At 41.2% G+C, this 23,022-nt stretch overlaps 1 protein-coding gene across 3 annotated transcripts in view; it reads right to left on the minus strand.

Annotated features, from left to right (window-relative positions):
* caps (capricious) overlaps positions 1-23,022 on the minus strand; it is a 341,000-nt gene that overhangs the window by 252,354 nt on the left and 65,624 nt on the right. For all 3 annotated transcript variants that reach the window (XM_067787605.1, XM_067787604.1, XM_067787603.1), the window contains exon 3: positions 21,098-21,130. The gene's annotated coding sequence lies outside the window, so the exon portion shown is untranslated. The remainder of the gene's footprint in view (positions 1-21,097; positions 21,131-23,022) is intronic.

The raw sequence follows: 23,022 nt of genomic DNA on the forward strand, positions 1-23,022 counted from the left end.
AAAGTTGTCGAAATTCTAGTCACGTAACAATTTAGATTCGTTTTACAATAATCGGCATAAGTGCAGTAGGCGCGTGGTAGGAGAGTGAGGTGATGGGAAGAACGGTCGATGAAAATAGTAAATGTTGCTGATTACATATCGAAATGATACTAGCTGGTTAGGGTGCTTAGAATGTACCCGCGGCAGGTATACCTGTCGTACGAGTTGATTTAAATACCCAAATGATTAGCGGAATTGTGTAACGTAACACTTTCAAGGGATTACTAGCGCAATTCATAGCTTCTCCAACACAATTGTCAACCTCCCCTATCCCTGTCGAATCTTGTTTCTTTATTAGGCGAAGCGCTGCCGACCCCATGTTCCTCGTGGGACTAGGTGGTGGGGGTCGGGTCGGTCTAGCTGATTCAATGTAGACTTAATGGCTTCCGAGCTGGTCGGGCTTGTACCTTACCGGGACGTACCGTATGCACATCCGAAAAAAGACCATCAACATCGGCAACACTCACCGCAACCTTCGGGAAGTATATTTATCGCTAGAATAACAACAACAACATCCCAGCTGTGTTAGTCTAGTATAGGCGCTCTGCAGATTGGCTTTATAATAGGGCACCAAGAGTTATTAAACGTTTTTTGAGAGTCCCAAATGGCGACTTACAGTTTCATTGATGCGTCCATCTACCGATATTCTCAAAAATATCGCAAAAAGTCTCGGGATAACATTTCCGTATGTTGTCATAAACTCAGCCGTAAGAAATCTTGATCCATCTCAATCATCCTGTTAATTTATTATATTGATTTGCGTACTATATCACTACAGATGAGTTTGCTAAGGAAATTTCGCTCATAAGTTATATTCTAATTTGATTGCAATGAGAAATATGAGATTCGTGAGCTCCAAAGACTGTTAGGTAAGATTGAGTGGAAGTCACCCCGAGCAGAAAAAGTTCGGTGAAACTCACTTAGATAACATGGAGATCCGTGGGGATACCGTTCAGATGTATCGCATGGACTCCCACTGGGCATTGAGCCAAGAATATATCAACCACCATTTAATAAATAATCGATTTCCTTTTGATAACAAATTGATAACTCATAGATAAACCTTTGTTATCAATCACAAAAATAAACCAATAAATATTCTTTCCCATGCCTTTCCAGCATACCAATATCACTTACAACGCCTACACCACACACTACGTCTAAACTACATACCCCTAAGATGTTTACACGTCCAAATAGGTATCCCATCTACCGCATCAATAATCCCGACAACTAGAAGACTCTGCGGGTAGCGTGATACCAAAACTAGCAGCTCACATCGAGCTTTATAAGACCATTTCCCCACTCCCCATTCGAGGGTATGAATAATGGAGCTTACACAGAGACCAGTTGTCGGCTTGCAATAGTCACTTTAATATGGGATAAAGTCAAAGTTGGCGAGAATACTGGATACCCAGCTCTTACTACTACTGGATACCCAGCCCTACAACACTAAATGGCGATGGAACCCATCCTAGCCCTATCCGCAACATGTGGCCTACAGCACAGTTTCCTCTATAAAATATTACCTAAATATTTACATATTGTGACGAATATTAGCAACACTAAGGCATACTATCATCTCTAAGCCGATACTAAGCAGTCACTTGTATGTACATAAATAAATTAATCATTATGTCTACACATATGTACATACAGCAGCGGAGAGTTACTCACAAAAGTATGCAATCTTCAGCGAACTTGTAAATTCTAGAAGGAGAAACGCCTAGAAATATGCCAACGAGGAAACCGAAAGTTTAAAAGCAGCACCAGCTGAGGCACGAGCAATCAGTTTGATTTAAGCACGCTATTGGTTGCGAAGTATAAGTGTTATTGTGAAGTACTCTAATAAAAACCATTTTGCATTATTGAATATTGGAGTTATTTATTCAACAGTTAGCGAAGCGAACGTTAGTAGAAGGTTGCAAATAAGTGGAATTTCAGTAAATTCGTTACAATATAAAGAGTAGGGAGGGAATGTAATACGTCTAATGCACTGGAATACCGCAATTCAACCGGGCATAGTTCTCTTCTCTATCCGACGTAAGTACAGCTGGTTTTTTATTTTTTATTTTAATATCATAGCCTTTACAAGTTTGAACACGTATTTCCCTTTGATTAATCTCGTTAAAATAATGCTGAGACTTCCGTCCAATGTTAAGTCGCAGTCGGTCATACCACTCTCTAAATTACTATATCAGGCTCGAGGTTTTTGTTGTTGCCTATAGATGATAATGATTCCACCCTTCGTCTCGCTTTCAGTACCATCATATCACTAACACTAATGGTTTCTGCTCTTATAGTGCGGGCCTTTTGAAGACCCAGTTAATAAAACTGAGGTTTGAGTTATTGTCTTCGCCGCCTTTGACAGCACGAAAAGGAGATGCCTATATGCCGCTATGTCTGAATTTGGTTTCCCCGCAAAACTTATACGGCTGTGTAAAATGACGTTGAGCAACACCATCAGCTCAGTCAGAATTGGGAGGGACCTCTCCGAGCCGTTCGAAACAAAACGAGGTTTCAGACAGGGTGACACCCTATCGTGCGATTTCTTTAATTTGATGCTGGAGAAAATTATACTAGCTGCAGAACTTAACCGCACTGGAACAATATACTACAAAAGCGTGCAATTACTGGCATATGCTGATGACATTGATATCATCGGCCTAAACACCCGCGCTGTTAGTTCTGCCTACTCCAAACTGGAAAAAGAAGCGGTAAAGATGGGTTTCATGGTGAATGAGGACTAAACGAAGTAGCTGCTGTCATCGAGCAAAGAGTCAGCGCATATGCGCCATGGAAACCACGCTACTGTTGGCAGCCATAATTTCGAAATAGTAAAAGACTTCGTTTATTTGGGAACTAGTATCAACACTAGCAACAACATCAGCACTGAAATCCAGCGAAGAATCAATCTTGCCAATAAATGCTACTTTGGACTATGTAGGCAATTGAAAAGTAAAGTCCTCTCTCGGCGAACGAAAATCGTACTCTACAAGGCACTTATCGTACCCGTCCTGCTATATGGGGCAGAGGCATGGACCATGACAACAGCAGATGAAGCGGCTTTGGGAGTGTTCGAGAGAAAAGTTCTTCGAAAGATTTATGGACCTCTACGCGTTGGTGATGGCGAGTACCGAAGAAGATTTAATGATGAGCTGTACGAGCTCTACGCAGACATCCACATTGTGACGGACTTTTCCTTGCGCCGGGGTATGCTCAGTCCGTCCAGGATCCCTGTGGAATTAGAGAAGAATCCCTATCGTCTCCTTTTAAAGAGAAAGATCCCGTTTTGTTGTTAAAAAGAAACGTTATAAACTCTTTATTCCGAAATATTCAAACTACCCTTAAAACTATGGCGACGGAGGTGGGAAACCACCGTCGGTTCTACGCCGATGGGGTTGAGAAAACCCCACCGGGACTACGCTTAAACTAAAAATCTCAGACTACTTCGTAAAGAAAGTGGAGGTGGAGAACCACCACTTCCTCCCAGTCGGTTGAGTTGGTAAAACCCCCACCGAGTATATAGCTTAAGGATACCCTGCTCTTTCTGAAGGTTGCGGAGGTGGAAAAACCACCACAATCCCTCTAACGATGGGGTTGGAAAAACCCCCAAAGTCGCTAAAATAAAGAACTCGTGAGATGGAAAAATCCCAGGAGTCCCATTCACCGCTAAACAAGGCGTTAGCAGGCTACTATACCTAGCTGGCTACTGTCTCAATTCGCGAAATTTGTCGCCCTTTTATACTTATCCACGCGCAGGTGGACAGTTATCCTACAATAAATTTTACTTATTATACATATGTATTTACTTAAGGTATCTTACATTTAACTGTCTTATTCTACCCATATATCGCATTATAAGTATTTATCTCCAAATTGCGTATGTAAAAATGCCTCTTGTACTGCCCCCCCTAACATGTGAGTTCGTTGGTACGCATCTCCAGTTAGCTAGCATAGTTATTTTTGTTTTCCCTCTGCTGCTTGCTTATTGGGTCTTGTTGTTGTCGACGAGTTGGTTGCCCTTCGTAGGTAACTTGTGTCTAGTACCCACGCTGTGTTGTTGGTATGCTAACGTGACCGTTCCTAGTACATTGCATTTTTTCGTTTCTCTTTGTGCGATGTCCGCCCCGACGGTTCGCTTTAATGCCTGTTGTGCTTGGTCGCAATAGCTTGGTATACGTATGTTTGTATGTTTTTGGTGTTCTTGCAATGGGAGCTTATGTGCGTTGCTTATTGCATTGCTGTAATCCCAGCATTATTTGAAATTCCAGCCGGTTATGGGTTATCTGTGGAAATTATAATGTTCAACCAAAATATTTACCGTATGCGGGCAGAGACAATTATTTAAACGAAGAAATTAGATGTTGTCATGAATGTTTACATGTATATTAGGGTAATTCAAAAATGATTATTTTTTTATGTGTAAATTTAGTTCATATAATTCAGTTTTTATACATTTTACATGCTATATGTATAAATTCATTGTAATTCAAGTAGGATTTATACACGTTTTAATGAGTTTTGATAAATATTTGTAGGTTCGAATGTGTGGGCTCCAAAGCCGGTGGATTTGGGTCCTCACACTCTCCCCTCACCTGCCGTAAGCAGGGTTACCGTTACCAGGCCGGTCCTAGTGATTCTCACTCGATACGTGTGGCCGTCTATGTTCCGATGGAACGTTCTCTTCCGCCGCTTCGTCCGTACTACATGTACGTGCTCCCTGATGTCTCTCGCTAATTCCTCGGGGAGGGGTTCGATTCCGGTTCGGTTGGCCCATGTCTCGGTCGCCTCCGCTGTTGTCTTTTCGAGCCACCTCTCGATTTCTGTGAGCACATCCTCACCTTCGCCTATGTTGTCATCACTCGCGTTGAGACTTAGTACGTCGCTGTCGTTGAGGCTGCCGTTGACCTCGTTGGTCAAACGGCTAAATATTTCGTTGTCGTCGTTGAGGCTGCCGTTGACCTCGTTGGTCAAACGGCTAAATACTTCGTCGTCGTCGTTGAGGCTGCCGTTGACCTCGTTGGTCAAACGGCTAAATACTTCGTCGTCGTCGTTGAGGCTGCCGTTGACCTCATTGGGACGGACTTTTCCTTGCGCCGGGGTATGCTCAGTCCGTCCAGGATCCCTGTGGAATTAGAGAAGAATCCCTATCGTCTCCTTTTAAAGAGAAAGATCCCGTTTTGTTGTTAAAAAGAAACGTTATAAACTCTTTATTCCGAAATATTCAAACTACCCTTAAAACTATGGCGACGGAGGTGGGAAACCACCGTCGGTTCTACGCCGATGGGGTTGGGAAAACCCCCACCGGGACTACGCTTAAACTAAAAATCTCAGACTACTTCGTAAAGAAAGTGGAGGTGGTATCGAGGGGTGGGGGAGAGTGTGAGGACCCAAATCCACCGGCTTTGGAGCCCACACATTCGAACCTACAAATATTTATCAAAACTCATTAAAACGTGTATAAATCCTACTTGAATTACAATGAATTTATACATATAGCATGTAAAATGTATAAAAACTGAATTATATGAACTAAATTTACACATAAAAAAATAATCATTTTTGAATTACCCTAATATACATGTAAACATTCATGACAACATCTAATTTCTTCGTTTAAATAATTGTCTCTGCCCGCATACGGTAAATATTTTGGTTGAACATTATAATTTCCACAGATAACCCATAACCGGCTGGAATTTCAAATAATGCTGGGATTACAGCAATGCAATAAGCAACGCACATAAGCTCCCATTGCAAGAACACCAAAAACATACAAACATACGTATACCAAGCTATTGCGACCAAGCACAACAGGCATTAAAGCGAACCGTCGGGGCGGACATCGCACAAAGAGAAACGAAAAAATGCAATGTACTAGGAACGGTCACGTTAGCATACCAACAACACAGCGTGGGTACTAGACACAAGTTACCTACGAAGGGCAACCAACTCGTCGACAACAACAAGACCCAATAAGCAAGCAGCAGAGGGAAAACAAAAATAACTATGCTAGCTAACTGGAGATGCGTACCAACGAACTCACATGTTAGGGGGGGCAGTACAAGAGGCATTTTTACATACGCAATTTGGAGATAAATACTTATAATGCGATATATGGGTAGAATAAGACAGTTAAATGTAAGATACCTTAAGTAAATACATATGTATAATAAGTAAAATTTATTGTAGGATAACTGTCCACCTGCGCGTGGATAAGTATAAAAGGGCGACAAATTTCGCGAATTGAGACAGTAGCCAGCTAGGTATAGTAGCCTGCTAACGCCTTGTTTAGCGGTGAATGGGACTCCTGGGATTTTTCCATCTCACGAGTTCTTTATTTTAGCGACTTTGGGGGTTTTTCCAACCCCATCGTTAGAGGGATTGTGGTGGTTTTTCCACCTCCGCAACCTTCAGAAAGAGCAGGGTATCCTTAAGCTATATACTCGGTGGGGGTTTTACCAACTCCACCGACTGGGAGGAAGTGGTGGTTCTCCACCTCCACTTTCTTTACGAAGTAGTCTGAGATTTTTAGTTTAAGCGTAGTCCCGGTGGGGGTTTTCCCAACCCCATCGGCGTAGAACCGACGGTGGTTTCCCACCTCCGTCGCCATAGTTTTAAGGGTAGTTTGAATATTTCGGAATAAAGAGTTTATAACGTTTCTTTTTAACAACAAAACGGGATCTTTCTCTTTAAAAGGAGACGATAGGGATTCTTCTCTAATTCCACAGGGATCCTGGACGGACTGAGCATACCCCGGCGCAAGGAAAAGTCCGTCACAAATGGCGCCCGAGCAGGGACTCTGAATACATAGACTCATGGTAAACAAGAAACAACACGAGGATAACCACACAGAGGATTTCGAGACATAAACCACAGAGGATTGCGAGATACAAAACATCCACAGGTAAGGCACGGAGAGAAAGCAAAATAGCTAGCAGGCATGGTGAAGGTAACTTGGGTGTATTACCTCAATCGTGAGGAACTTCTCAAATACGCATCCGAGTTTGGGCTGGAGGACAGCGGAACGGTGGAAGAGCTACGCAAGCGCCTAGCAGGCTTCATCCAGACGAAAGGTACCGACACAAGATTCCAGGAACGATTCACGGAATTAGCCCTACAGCACGTCCGACCAGTAATCACGGTAAGACCACCAACTCCGATAGAAAACGCCGAGCAAACACCGCCAGGCGGCAACACACAGGAAAATGTCAACGAAACAACCAGGCACGAAGAGGGTTCACAAACACCGCCATACGCGATGTACCAACCAGCATCACAAACAAATATAATGGACCGAGTACGTAAGTGGGGTCTGAAATATGACGGTGGTAAGGACCCGCTATGTTTTATTGAACGGGTGGAGGAGCTGGCCGACAGTTACGAAGTTGGTCGCGATTCCATCCCACGAGCGCTACCTGAGTTGCTGAAGGACAAGGCCTTGGTGTGGTACCGGAACAACAACAGGCAGTGGCAAGAGTGGGAAGCTTTCAAGAAGGACTTTCTAAAATTTTTCCTGAGCTCGAGGTATTTCGAGAAGCTAGAGGACGAGATCCGTCAGCGTATGCAGCGCGCAGGTGAGCAGTTTAAGGATTACGTTTTATCGTTACAGGCACTCATGCGTCACGCTGACTACAACGGCGAGCAGAAGCTGAACCGGATTTACAGAAATTGTCGACGAGAGTACCAACTTTACATCAAACGGAGCGAGTTCACCAACTTAGAGGAACTGGTAAGCATGGCCGAGGATTACGAAAACATCTTACCGGAGAAAGAACCGCTAAGGCCGGCGGCGAAACCTTTTGTGCCGCGACGGCCAACCGAGCATTATCAATATATACACGAAGATGAGAAGCAAGGAGATCGGAGAACGGAGGCGCAACGACAAGCGAGCACGCCAGAGCATGCGACGACACCACGCCAAGGGCCCATCGATCCACGGAACGCATGCAGGCGATGCGGGGAAAGCGGACACTACGCACATGGGTGTCGAAACGAACGAAGAGATTTCTGCTGGCAGTGTGGCCGAGTAGGTATACTAACGCGTGACTGCTGCCGTGGACAGCAGGGAAACGGGCAGAGACCCCATTGGTATCGAGGGGTGGCGTCTCAACAAACCCAACCTCGTACTCATTAAGTACATTTAGGCAGACCCAAGGGCGAATCTTGGCTGCAGTAACCCTGGATGGAGAGGAAGTCATGGCGTCAGTAGATACGGGGGCGACACGAAGTTTCATCAGCGAGAAGACAGCGGCGAAAATAGACGCACGGAAGCTCAAGAAGATACAGACACGAGTGGTGATGGGCGATGGTAGCGTAGCATGGATAGCGGAGGCAGTGGACGCAGAGGTAAAACTGGGGGATCAAGTGCATCAGAGTGAGTTGTTAGTTCTGCCTGGGTTAGTCGACAGCGTGGTGATCGGGACAGATTATCTGGCAAAGGCTAAATTTGAGCTGAGGTGTGGCAACGAAACAATGACGTTACGAGCAGAAGAGAGAGCGCAGGAGATGGTGACGTGTACAACCATGATGGAGGACGAAGGTAGCGCAAGTATCGAGAAAGACGTGAGGAGTGACGTTGCGGTGAGTACGTTTCTAAAGCGCGAATTACAGATTTTCGAAGAGATGACAGGAGTATCCAACATTGCCACGCATAAGATAGTGATGCGAGATGACCGTCCAATCAAACAGCGGTATTTCCCTAAGAACCCAAAGATGCAGGAGATCATAAACAAGGAGGTAGACGAGCTAATAGAGAAGGGATGCATCGAACCATCCCACAGCCCACACAGTGCACCAATAGTTCTAGCCCGGAAGAAGAACGGCAAATGGAGACTCTGCGTTGACTATCGGCAGCTCAACGCTCGCTCAGTACCAGATGCGTACCCACTCCCAAGAATACAGCATATCTTAGATAGGCTACGTAGCGCGCGTTTTATCAGCAGTCTGGACCTCAAAAATGGTTATTGGCAAATCCCGATGGAAGAAGATAGCAAGAAGTATACAGCATTTACCGTACCCGGCCGAGGGTTGTATCAATGGAAAGTGATGCCGTTCGGTCTACATTCCGCCCCGGCTACGTTTCAGCGAGCACTCGACCGTGTTATTGGCCCAGAGTTGGAACCAAATGCGTTTGCCTACCTGGATGATATCATCATCACCAGCAAAACTTTGGAAGAGCATATAAAGCACCTAGGAGAGGTATTTCGGCGGCTACGGAGGGCGAATCTGAAGATCAACCCAGAGAAATGTGAGTTTTTTAAGAAAAGTTTGAAATATCTAGGCCACGTCGTCAGCGAGGAAGGAATACACACGGATCCCGACAAAGTTGCGGCTATCAAGGAGCTGACGCCACCACACAACATACGAGAGTTAAGGCGATTTCTGGGGATAGTTTCTTGGTACCGGAGGTTCGTACCCGACTTTTCACAAGTTGCGCACACACTGACGTCAATGTTGAAGAAGGGAAGTAGGTGGAAATGGTCCGAAGAACAACAGGTAGCATTCGAAGCGTTGAAGAATGCACTAATACAAGCACCAGCACTAGCTTGCCCAGATTTTACGAAAAGATTTCGATTACAGACAGACGCGAGCGATTATGGTCTCGGAGCAGTTCTCACACAGGGGTTGGATGACGAAGAGCGAGTAATAGCGTATGCTAGCCGCCGGCTGAATAAAGCCGAGACGAACTACTCACCAACTGAGAAGGAATGTTTAGCAATCGTGTGGGCAATAAGGAAAATGAGACCGTATTTAGAAGGGTACAATTTCACGGTTATCACCGATCACCTGGCTTTGAAATGGTTGAACGCGATCGAAAGTCCATCAGGCCGGATCGCTCGATGGGCGCTCGAGTTACAGCAGTATTCGTTCGACGTGCAGTATAGGAAGGGCAAGATGAACGTGGTCGCAGATGCACTGTCGAGGCAGCCACTGGAGGAACAGCTGGGTAGCCTTACGACACATGAAGAAAGTTTGAGTTGCAAGTGGTACACGTCAAAGATGGCTGAAGTAACGAGAACACCAGAGAAGTTTCCCGAATACGTCATAGAGGAAGGAAGACTATACAGACGAATTGGAAGTCAAATGGATGGTGAGGATGCGGTACCGTGGAAGTTATGCGTACCGAAATCGGAGAGGCGAAGAGTGCTTAACGAGATTCACGACACACCAAGTGCGGGGCACATGGGGATACGGAAATCCATCGCGCGTGCAATGATGCGGTATTACTGGCCTGGGATGTTCAGGGACGTACGGAAGTACGTGCAACAATGCCACGCATGCCAAGCCTACAAACCCAGCCAGCAACAAGCTGCAGGTAAGATGCTAACGCAGATTTCAGATGAACCTTTTGCTACCGTTTGTGCAGATTTCGTTGGACCACTCCCTCGTTCGAAGCATGGTAATACGATGGCATTAGTTTTCGTGGATAAATTCTCGAAATGGGTAGAGATCATAGCAATACGGAAGGCGACGACGGAGAATGTGATCAGAGGTATGAGGGAGAGGATTTTGGCCCGATTTGGCGCGCCAAAAATTCTAATCACAGACAATGGAGCACAGTTCACAAGCAGGAATTTCAAGAAGTTTTTACAAGAAGCTGGCATAAAGCACCAGCTAACGGCACCGTACACACCGCAAGAGAACCCGACGGAGAGAGCGAATCGTAACATCAAGAGGATGATAGCACAATTCACTGGGAAGGAGCATAAGACATGGGATGAGTTGTTGCCAGAGATGGCACTAGCACTGAATACGAGCGTATGCGAGTCAACAGGCTACAGTCCAGCATTCGTGGTACAGGGTAGGGAACCGAGGATCCCCAACGCCCTCTACGATGAGCAAACACTTGGCACAGGCGAGGAGAAGGTGGCTCTCAGTGAAAAGATGGCGAAAATGCGAGAGGTATATCAGATGGCACGTCGTAGACAACAGCAAGCGTCAGCGGAGCAGGCAAGGCATTATAATTTACGTAGGAGGCAATGGCAACCGGCGGTGGGCGACTTGGTACTAGTAAAAGAGCATCAGCTGTCCAAAGCAGTGGACAATTTCGCAGCAAAGTTAGCACCAAGATACAGTGGGCCTCATCGTGTAACGAACTTCGTATCGCCCGTAATCGTCGAGCTAGACAAGGTGCATAACGGTAAAAGGAGAACGGCACACATAAGCGAGCTAAAAGCATACCATCAAGCGACAGTCGAAGAAGAAGCAAGTCCAGAAACAGAAAGAAGAATACGTTCACCCCGCTAACGTGGTAAGTCAAAAGCGCCCCGCCAAGCCCCGAATGGGGGCTTCACCGAAGTTCCCATCGGGGAACAAAGGGGACGACCGACGACGATAGCAACAACACAACGCGCACCATCATCAGCAACGTGTAGTAGAACCCCGAACCAACGTTCCACCGAGATATCCATCGAGGAACACACAGAGCAACTGGCCGTAGTAAGAGCAACGCCACGCGCGTCAACATCGCAAACAGTCCACGTCACGGAAGAAGATCAGACGGATTACAGCACGGTAGCGACGTGTGGTTCACTAGCACTCACCAATTCAGGTGCAAATGGTTTCGGAATCGAACGCGCAGACATAATCAACAACCAACAGGTAGAAGATGAAGACCGGAGTGGGTGGCACACAGCACGAGCGCAAGCCCCAACCCTAGACAACGGGATCCTGACGACGATGAACTACGTCAACCACATAGCCAGCCAATGCTATAACCTGGTGACGGAATTCTGCATAACATTTCATTTTAGAACAAGACCCAGATCGCGAGAGATTACCCTATAAATAACGCAAGTATTGACCGCTACGAGAAATTGAATTTTACAATGGTGACAGTAAGTCACATTACGGCAGGTGAGGAGAGAGCGTGAGGACCCAAATCCATCGGCCTTGGGGCCACACACGCAAAACCACATTTTTCAAATTTTACAATATTCAAATTTACCGACATAATTTTTTTGAAATACCCTAATGTACATATACGTATAACTTTGAATTTACATTCGTATATTGGTACATCATCATTCCGCAGCAGTGGGACCACCAACGAACGTCAACGACGACGAAGTATTTAGCCGTTTGACCAATGAGGTCAACGGCAGCCTCAACGACGACGACGAAGTATTTAGCCGTTTGACCAACGAGGTCAACGGCAGCCTCAACGACGACGACGAAGTATTTAGCCGTTTGACCAACGAGGTCAACGGCAGCCTCAACGACGACAACGAAATATTTAGCCGTATGACCAACGAGGTCAACGGCAGCCTCAACGACAGCGACGTACTAAGTCTCAACGCGAGTGATGACAACATAGGCGAAGGTGAGGATGTGCTCACAGAAATCGAGAGGTGGCTCGAAAAGACAACAGCGGAGGCGACCGAGACATGGGCCAACCGAACCGGAATCGAACCCCTCCCCGAGGAATTAGCGAGAGACATCAGGGAGCACGTACATGTAGTACGGACGAAGCGGCGGAAGAGAACGTTCCATCGGAACATAGACGGCCACACGTATCGAGTGAGAATCACTAGGACCGGCCTGGTAACGGTAACCCTGCTTACGGCAGGTGAGGGGAGAGTGTGAGGACCCAAATCCACCGGCTTTGGAGCCCACACATTCGAACCTACAAATATTTATCAAAACTCATTAAAACGTGTATAAATCCTACTTGAATTACAATGAATTTATACATATAGCATGTAAAATGTATAAAAACTGAATTATATGAACTAAATTTACACATAAAAAAATAATCATTTTTGAATTACCCTAATATACATGTAAACATTCATGACAACATCTAATTTCTTCGTTTAAATAATTGTCTCTGCCCGCATACGGTAAATATTTTGGTTGAACATTATAATTTCCACAGATAACCCATAACCGGCTGGAATTTCAAATAATGCTGGGATTACAGCAATGCAATAAGCAACGCACATAAGCTCCCATTGCAAGAACACCAAAAACATACAAACATACGTATACCAAGCTATTGCGACCAAGCACAACAGGCATTAAAGCGAACCGTCGGGGCGGACATCGCACAAAGAGAAACGAAAAAATGCAATGTACTAGGAACGGTCACGTTAGCATACCAACAACACAGCGTGGGTACTAGACACAAGTTACCTACGAAGGGCAACCAACTCGTCGACAACAACAAGACCCAATAAGCAAGCAGCAGAGGGAAAACAAAAATAACTATGCTAGCTAACTGGAGATGCGTACCAACGAACTCACATGTTAGGGGGGGCAGTACAAGAGGCATTTTTACATACGCAATTTGGAGATAAATACTTATAATGCGATATATGGGTAGAATAAGACAGTTAAATGTAAGATACCTTAAGTAAATACATATGTATAATAAGTAAAATTTATTGTAGGATAACTGTCCACCTGCGCGTGGATAAGTATAAAAGGGCGACAAATTTCGCGAATTGAGACAGTAGCCAGCTAGGTATAGTAGCCTGCTAACGCCTTGTTTAGCGGTGAATGGGACTCCTGGGATTTTTCCATCTCACGAGTTCTTTATTTTAGCGACTTTGGGGGTTTTTCCAACCCCATCGTTAGAGGGATTGTGGTGGTTTTTCCACCTCCGCAACCTTCAGAAAGAGCAGGGTATCCTTAAGCTATATACTCGGTGGGGGTTTTACCAACTCCACCGACTGGGAGGAAGTGGTGGTTCTCCACCTCCACTTTCTTTACGAAGTAGTCTGAGATTTTTAGTTTAAGCGTAGTCCCGGTGGGGGTTTTCCCAACCCCATCGGCGTAGAACCGACGGTGGTTTCCCACCTCCGTCGCCATAGTTTTAAGGGTAGTTTGAATATTTCGGAATAAAGAGTTTATAACGTTTCTTTTTAACAACAAAACGGGATCTTTCTCTTTAAAAGGAGACGATAGGGATTCTTCTCTAATTCCACAGGGATCCTGGACGGACTGAGCATACCCCGGCGCAAGGAAAAGTCCGTCACAACATAGTCCAGCGAATTAAAACGCAGCGGCTGCGCTGGCTAGGCCATGTTATGCCAATGAAAGAGGATGCTCCGGCCAAGAAAGTGTTTCTATCGGAACCCGCCTATGGAAGCAGAGGTAGAGGGCGGCCACCACTCCGTTGGAAGGACCAGGTGGAAAACGATTTAAACTCCCTTCGTGTGACCAATTGGCGCCGGTTGGCGGAGCGAAGGAGCGACTGGCGCGCCTTGTTGAACGGCCATAACTGTTTAGACGGTTTAGCGCCAATTAAGTAAGTTGATTTATTGTCTTCCTTATGGCTGGATGCAGTAATAGGACCAAGATTGTACTGCTGTCTATGCTAGCTAGTTTAGGTTAGAGAAGAGGGCATATATTGATATCTCATTCACTCCGGCTCACACTAATAAAGCCACTGCACATATTATCGGTGAGATTTAGGTAGAGACACTTGCGTCCAATCAGCCATTTTTACACAGAAATCCAAGACGATTTACCTGCAGTTGTGAGTATGTCCGAAGGGTGGGACAAATGCACTGTTACTTATACTTAAATTCCTTTTCAGAGTGTTAAGACATATTTTTACACGCAAACCAGCATACTTGTACCAGGTCCAGTATCCATTTTATACACTGGTCAAACAAGCAAATCAGCAATCAGCAATTACACCACAGCTACTGCATAACGAATTCACTGCCCATCAGAGAATCAACTCATTTGGTATCTAATAGATATGTATATTTTGTACGTGAAATAATAAAATTGAAATGGCCAAGTGGAGATTAAGAAGATAGGCCAGTAGCGAACAATAAAGAAATCAGCTAACTAACATGGCTGACAGCAACCGGCGATTTGACGGTGGAATGGCAAACTTTTTGGTTTCTTTTTTTTTAAGCAGATACTATATTTAACAATTTTAAAGCTTTGTGTAACGAACGATGCGGACGTATACACGCTGCTACACGAGCTGCTGGAAAAAAGCGATCAGTACGCGCTCATAGAATGTCATGTTAGTTACGCACAGGTTTCGAGCAAAGAGATGCATATCTCGAGCGCGTGGAAACTCATATCTTTGGCATTTTATTGTCAAGCGCGCGCATAACTATTCGAATATCTTCAGCAGGTATGTATGTATGTATGTATGGGTTGTCATAAGTACGTGCGTATATTGACATTGCATTGTAAAAAGATAGAGTTTTAAAATGAGTTAAATTGATACATAAACATATTTACTTGCAGGTTTTTTTGTAGATAATTCCACAACAAATGTAACATATTTTGAGCTGGAATATATTAGATGAAGTTTTTTTCGCTTAATAAAAAATTTAAATTAAATAAAAACTCAAAACTGAAATAAAAGTGTTGTCTGGACACTTTTTTACTAAATTTTGAAAAAAAAAATAAATGTGAAATTCGGAATCGAAAATTTTTTTTATTATATTTGTACAATTAAAAAAAAATATTTAATTTTTGAGTTTTGAAAATAAAAAGAGTACTTAGTTTTATTTTTAAAACTATACATTTTTTCAAATTCTCCCATTATTGATTTATATCTAACTTTTTTTTTTAATTCAAAAATTAAATAAATTTTTTTTAATTGTACAAATATAAAAAAAAATTTTCGATTCCGCATTTCACATAAATTTTTTTTTTTAAATTGAGTAAAAAAAGTGTTAAGACTACAGTGTTATTTCAGCTTTAAGTTTTCTAAAAGCTTATTTTTTTATTAAAACAAAAAAATTCTATAGAAATTTAAAAAATGTATTAAATTAAAATTTATGGATCTTCGATACAAAACTTAAATTTAAAGTAAACTTCAATTATTTATACATTTTCTATTTTCTGATATTTCTTAGTTTTATTTTCTATTTAATTTTTTATGAGCCAAAAAATTCGACTAGGGTAAGAATATTATTTTTTAAATCATAAAAATTCGATTTAATGAATAAAAATATTTGTTTCAAAATCAGATACTTTTGAAAATTCTAAATTTTTGCTAAAAAATTGCTTTATGTTTATTTTTTGGAGAAAGTATAATTGACCATTTTTTTAAATCATAACAGTTCGAACTAATTAATAAAACTATTTTCAAAATCAGATACTTTTTAAAATTTAAATTGTTTGCTTAAAAATTGCCCAATATTTAAATTTTTTAAAAATAAAAAAGGAAAAATATAGTTCGGGAAACTTTCTTTTCTTTTATATCTGTAGAAAAATTTAAAAAATTCATACTATTCATATTTAATTTTTTTCTAAAACTCACAAAACTCTATTTAAGTAAAATAAATTTGTGAAATTAGAAAAAAATATATTAAAATAATATTTTTGGAGCTTAGAAAAAAGATTTTATTTTAACTAAACTCAAATCCTAAATATCAGTATATTTTATGTTCTCTATGTTCTCAAATTATTTAGAACTATTATTTTTTTTAATCATACAAATTTTGAAAAAATTTAAATAAATATGTATTTTGAAGAGCAACACTTTTTTTATATTTGTGAAATTTAAAAAAAAAATTATCGAAACTAAAATCTTGCAGTTTGAGAAAAAAGAGTAAAGATCTGCACTTTTTTCAAATTCTCACGTTATTTATATCAAATTTTTTGAATTTAAATTTTGTATATTTCTGAAAATCTTAAAATATTAAAAAATAGAAAAAAACTTTTCTCCTACGTTTTAAAATTTAAACTTTCAAAAAAGTTTAATATTAAAGCTTTTAAAAACTGTTTTACTCAAGTTTCTCATTCGGTTAAAATAAAAATTTATATTTGAGTGGAATTGTAAAATTCAAAAAGAATTCAATTGAAGAAAAAACGAATTATTGAACATTTTTGTACTGAATTTAGCGGACAGAAAGGACCGTCTTTTTTTAAATTATTAAATGTCAATATTCTAAAAGAAAAATTTTGCTCCTAACGAGCAAATTTTTGATTTCTTATGGTGTAAACCTAAGCCAATTTGAAATAAAATTTGATTTTTAAGAATCAAATTTTTATTTTAAATTCTCAAATATGTACATATTTGGATTACAAAAAAACAAAATTATGCTAAAAATTATTTTTGTATTCGGTAAAAAAATTACTCGTAATTTAAAAATTACTCGTAATTAATTTTTTTACAAAGAGCTGTTTTTTAAATTATTATTATTATTTCATTTTTTTTTTTAATTTTTTGTCATAAATTTTTTCCTTAAATGCATTTAAATCAACGATTGTCATGGAATCACAGTCGACATGGAATCGCCTACATTTACTAGTTTAATTTCAGCCTACTTCAAGTCCACAGTTAAAAATAATTTCATATGTATAATCCAGTGTAATGTTTTTGCGTAAAACTGCATTCTCAACAAATTGGTGGTAAGTCATGTCTGGTGCTGTCAATGTCATTAGCCGTTGGGCTTTTTTGTATTTCCGCTCACACAGTCAAGCAGCCAATTGGTCGGCATTTTGTTGGCTTAATGTTCATTCAATATAAAATGTCAAAAGAATGAAATAAGTTTCAAGTCAAGTTACGATATACGTGCCAATAATATGTACGTATGTGTCCAAGCCATAACCGGCAGGCTTTAATGCAGCACCAGCAGCAAAAGCGCTGCGCTAAGTAAGGCGACCTCAGTGCCAAACACATGGTGGAAAACGTTAAGCGAGATCTAAGTCCTTAACTAAATCGTAGAGCGAGCAAAGGAAATAACAAAGGTGGAGGTTTCTAAAGATTTTCAACTCAGGCTGCATCTCTATAGATAAATTTTAGATGCAGCAGTAATTATCAGGTACATAAGGGCTCACCTCCTCCATGTGCATAAAGATAAAAGGTGGCTGATCATCAGCCGATATATATACAGGTCAGCTAGGCATACAGTTAGTTTCTTTGTCAATCTAGGTACAGTGATGTCGTGACTCAGAAAAACTCGAGACCTTTGCAGAGGAGGAACCACGCCTACTACGAGAGACCAGGCTTATTATAGCAAAACTTCGTTCGAAATATTGTTTTTGCCTCAGCCCTAGCAGCATACACTAACTTCCAAGACCCAGACAAACTTGATTTGTGTCTTGCGCAATCAAACCTTCTTTTCCTCAGATAATTTATAAAAAGAGAGTCGTCTATATTCTAAGTTTCGTTGGTGTCATCCCCCGGCAGATTTTCTGAGAACACCAGCAGATGGTGTCGTAAAAATGTGTTACATCTATCAGCGCTAAGTTTCGACTGATCCCAGCACATAGAACAACATAGATTATGTCGCCGATGTCTTGCGCATATCCGCTTTGAGTTACCACTTATTCGTCACCGTCTGCCATCATTTGGTAACATTCAGTTACAAGGCGAAAAGGAAGACCTCTTTCTTGTATGACCGGTGGAAACGGTAATAGGGGCGTCAAGGAAGGTGGGCTTGTTTGCTCAAAAAAATGGAACACACAAAGTATAAGCTTCAAAATGATAAAATCAGGAATCATTTCAGAAAATCAAATACCCTATATTATGTTTAGCATTATTGGAGTAACCAATAGTTCGCAAAGCGGCTCGACCTAGGTTTTGCCTGACTGGAAAGAGAAATGGGCCGCATCAATATAGAAAGGGGAGATTTTTTTCTATTTCGCTGTGTTCTGTCTGAGTGACGAGACTGCTGACCAGTGTGCCCCTGAAGCTCAGTGAGCTGATCTTGTACGTCGAAATATTGCGTAAGTCCTCCCGCCTAATTAGTGATAAAAAAAGCTCCACACTTTCCCTCTGCAGCGAATTTTTTGAGAATTTAACAAAATTTTTAATGGTATTCACAAATATCTTAACAAAGCGGCGTTGTGCAGCAAACTTTAGCAGTAAAGATTTTTCCAAGGGGGCAGTTTCTAGCGGTCTAACGGTCGGTCAACACTCAGCAATCCAGCTATGGGACTTAAGGCTCAGTTGAATCTGGAACTTAGTGCATTTTTTAAGTGGTAGTGACCCTTAGACTCGGACAAGTGGTTGCTGAATATTAAGCTGTATTTCTGATGTACCTGGCCTAATGGCGCGTGGCATATCTAAGATCTCCAGAAACTAAGTGACGCAATGGTTCCCACGCTCAGAATCTCACGGAATTTCGAGATGTCCTTTGTGCACATAACTCTTTGCGAAATAGGGAGTCCATATATTGACCCTCACTTAGACGTTCACCGGTACCGAATGTCTACAGAGAGGCTTATCCTCATTAGGGCAGACAGCCAGGCAGTTTTGCAAGCCTTGCAGTCTTTCACAACTGCTTCTAAACAAGTGGATGAATGCGTTGGAGGCCTTAATGGTCTGAGAGCCAAAGACAAGTTTTTTTATGATAGGTTCTCGGGCATCAGGGTCATTAAGTTAATAAACAGGCAAATTGTCTAGCCAAGCTGGGTGCTGTAGCAGCATTCTATGGTCTGGAGCCCTTCTATGGACTACCAAAGACACAAACTAGGAAAACTATAAGCAATTGGGAAACAAAGCAGACAACACTGGATAGGCTGCCCAGGACAAAAACAGGCCAAGCAACGAGACTATTAGCGAAACTCATTGATATAAGACCGAATATTAATATTATTCATTAGTGAGATGAGATTCTTCGGGCTACAAGTGGACACTGGTTGGGATCAGCAATAAGACTAATCTGCAAGGTAGCTTGGCAAATTTTTGGCCCAACAGTAGGAGAAACAAATTCTTAAGGGCCCTTAAATAGGGATATTCCGCAGACTACACCACTGTTACAAAAATCTCTTAAAATAAGTGTGTGCATTAGAGTGGGTCGAATTATTAACCGATATCGCACCATCGATTTTTCGATAGGATTTGGGCTCAGGAAAAAAAGTTCCACTACGCATACCCAAAAAAATAATTTTCGAGCCTGCGAAATTTAATTTCTTTTTTTTACTTTTTTTCGACTTTGATTTTTAAGGTTTTTTTCATGACTTACTAAGAAAAATTTCAATTTTTTTCAAAAAACTGTTTCCGCCAATGTTTTTAGCGGACATTCTTGGGTCGGACAGGGTATACATATGAAAATATTTTAAGTAGGTTATGAAAAAAACTTAAAAATAAAAGTCGAAAAAAGGTAAAAAAAATGAAAGTGGAACTTTTTTTCCTGAGCCCAAATCCTATCGAAAAATCGATGGCGCGATATCGGTTAACTTTCGTCCAAACAAATCGACCCACACTAGTGTGCATACTTTTTTTTTTTATCTTGAGCAACAAAACCCAAGTTGCTGTCACCTGCTGCTAAGCGTAGCAAACATGAAAAACAAAAAAAAAGTTTCAAAACGCATTGCAATGATTTGCAACCTGTTAGGCCAATGTGCAACATGTGCTACAACACCGTGAGCAAAAACTGATGTTGTTGCTTTTTTATGCAAATTTTGTAATCCAAGTTTGCAAGTTATTTTGTTTTTTTTTCGCAATTCCACATATTGTTGCTTACTTTGTTGTGTACATAATAGAGAGCCTCAACAAAGTTGGTCACGGTACAGGCTGCTGCTGCCGCTTTTGGTAGTAAGCAATAACCAAAATTTCCGGCGTGACCACATATCAATTTCATGTCACATTGACAGTTTAGTAGCGACATACATACAATAAGCAGAGGGTAGGAGAGGCGCAAGTGCATGCACAAGTTTATATAAGCATTAAAAACATTTTACAAAGAAAATGCTATGCTGCACAAACATATGTTATGATTATGCTATGCTATGTAGCAACAATGCACAAACGTATGGCCATTTGCTGTAAAATGTAAGCAGTTTTTTTCTTGTTGTGTTTTTTTTCCTGCCAACATTTTTTGCATATTTTCTTTTGATAATATTTTCTTTTTATTTTATCATTAGTTTCGGATTTTCTTATCTTGACGTATTGACGTTGCGCAAAATTATTATGCAAAGATTTTTTGTTGCTTTTGTCACTTTTTTTCTTAACCTGCCATGCACCTTTTCTGTTTGTTGGAAATAAATTAAAAAATCAATTTGCAAATTTTGACACGCAAATATCTGCGGTGCATTGAGTTGGTAATAAAATGATAAATTTCGTTAAAAAAAAGTCGAAAAATATTTTTTAATTAAGTTAAAACAAAAATGCACTTACCACCAATTTATACGCTGACGAAGATTTTTTGTAAAACTGTAAAGAGCCAGAAAGAAATATATAATTAAATTTTTGCACCAAATTAATTTGAGGTTTTATCCAGTGTTTGCATTTGTTACTCCAGCGTAGCAGTAGCAACGAAAAATATGCTCTGCTACTGCTCCGGCTGTGATCATGAACTGAGCATAGAGCAGAGCCGTAGCGTAAGCAAGTTATAGCATTTCTTAGGCTATGCTCTAATAAAAATTTTTTTGCTATTTGCTCTGTTGGACATTGTTATGCAGAACTTTGTAGCTCATAGCAAATTCTATGAAATGTTATCACTCTTTTATTCTACGGCTCTGCTCTGTTCATATTCAGAGCCGGATGAATAGAAAAACTAACTGCATAGTATAATTTGTTATTATTTTTATGTTATACTAAATTAAACCAGTTCTTTTAAATGCCTTTTTAAGGTTTTTGTTGTCTCTTTTAGCCTAGCCCATCGGCCTGACCTAAACATGCATGGCAAGAATGCCAGTGCAACTCACTTTGGTGAAAATGATGACCGAAGTTTACGTTGAACTGGCTGGTCTGTGAGGACCTCACATTGACCAAATGAGTCCACCAGAAGTTTGCTCAAGTCAAGCTGAAACCCTCTATTAGAAACATGGGCCTATGTTATATAAGAACTAAATCCTCTTAGCAAATAGTAGTAGCTTTCAAAAGCTGTATTCTTAGCCTTTCAAGCGCAGGGCACGAGTACAAAACGTGATCGATCGCTTCCTCCTCCAATCCGCACTTTCTACATCTGCTATGACTAACTATACCTAAGTTAATCAGCAGATCTGCCGATGAGCTTACAGTCCTTTCGTTTTAATTATAGGAGCAATTTTGTGAGTCTAATAGCGTTATCTTTTCTGGCTATAGTGTTACGCTTTTTGTACGCAGAGCAAGGGTTGGTGTTCCATTCTAAAAAACAGGCAACGCCTTTATGGGGTATTTCGTTCTTTTGTGAAAATAGTTGCCTGCTCGCAACGCAAAAGCGTTACACTTTTACCCTGTATAAAATGGCGGTGTGGCAGTGCAACTCTGTGAAACTCTCAATTCGCTCTTAAGTTCCACATATACTCCGTTAATATGAGTACACAAATCACCTACCCAGATAGCGCATTCACGAGTTCAAAATTGCTTCGTTCTGCGCATCTACGTCACAGTTGACTGTTTGAGCGAATGAAAGGAAGAGAGAGAAAAAGAAGAGCTAAAGGAAAATGACGTAAGAATTGCCCATAAAAAATAGCTGATCTAATGTTTACATGCGCAATGCGCAATCTTCTTGTGCGCTTTGTGATATGAGTGAATATAGTGAGTTGAAATGTTCTTTGTATGCACTATAAATATTGACAATTTTCTGGGGTAGGAGTAACTCTATTAAGGCTTTACCATTTACTTAGGTAACAATTTACTTCAGAAAAGAAAACGCTATAAGGTTGTAAGACCTACGCATGATATTCGACAAGAACCCAATATAGATGTATGCTTCTCCCAATAAGGATTCTATCCAGGCATTGGTTACATTCTAACGCATTCCAGGTGTTATGCTCTGTAATTGCTGTTTGGCTGTTAATAATATTGGTTATAACTTTCACCTAAAAAGACCACAGTGATCTGGCAGTTTGTAGGATCTTTATATTTCCGAATCCTCACAGTATTGCGTAGACCCTACTTCTTCCATTATTTTGGGACCATCGGTTGTTGTTATATTAACGATAAAGACACTCCCCCAAGGTCTTGGGGTGTGTTATCGATGTTGATCCGGTAAGTTCCGATAACAAGCACCATTGATGTACTAGCCCGACCATCTCGGGAACGATTAATATGGCCACATCAAACCTTCTAGGCCATGCATTCTAGGAACTTGGCGTCGCCAGAGCCTCGCCTGCGTGTAT

The sequence above is a fragment of the Eurosta solidaginis genome, chromosome 5 (assembly GCF_040869045.1).
Source record: "Eurosta solidaginis isolate ZX-2024a chromosome 5, ASM4086904v1, whole genome shotgun sequence".
NCBI lineage: Eukaryota > Metazoa > Arthropoda > Insecta > Diptera > Tephritidae > Eurosta > Eurosta solidaginis.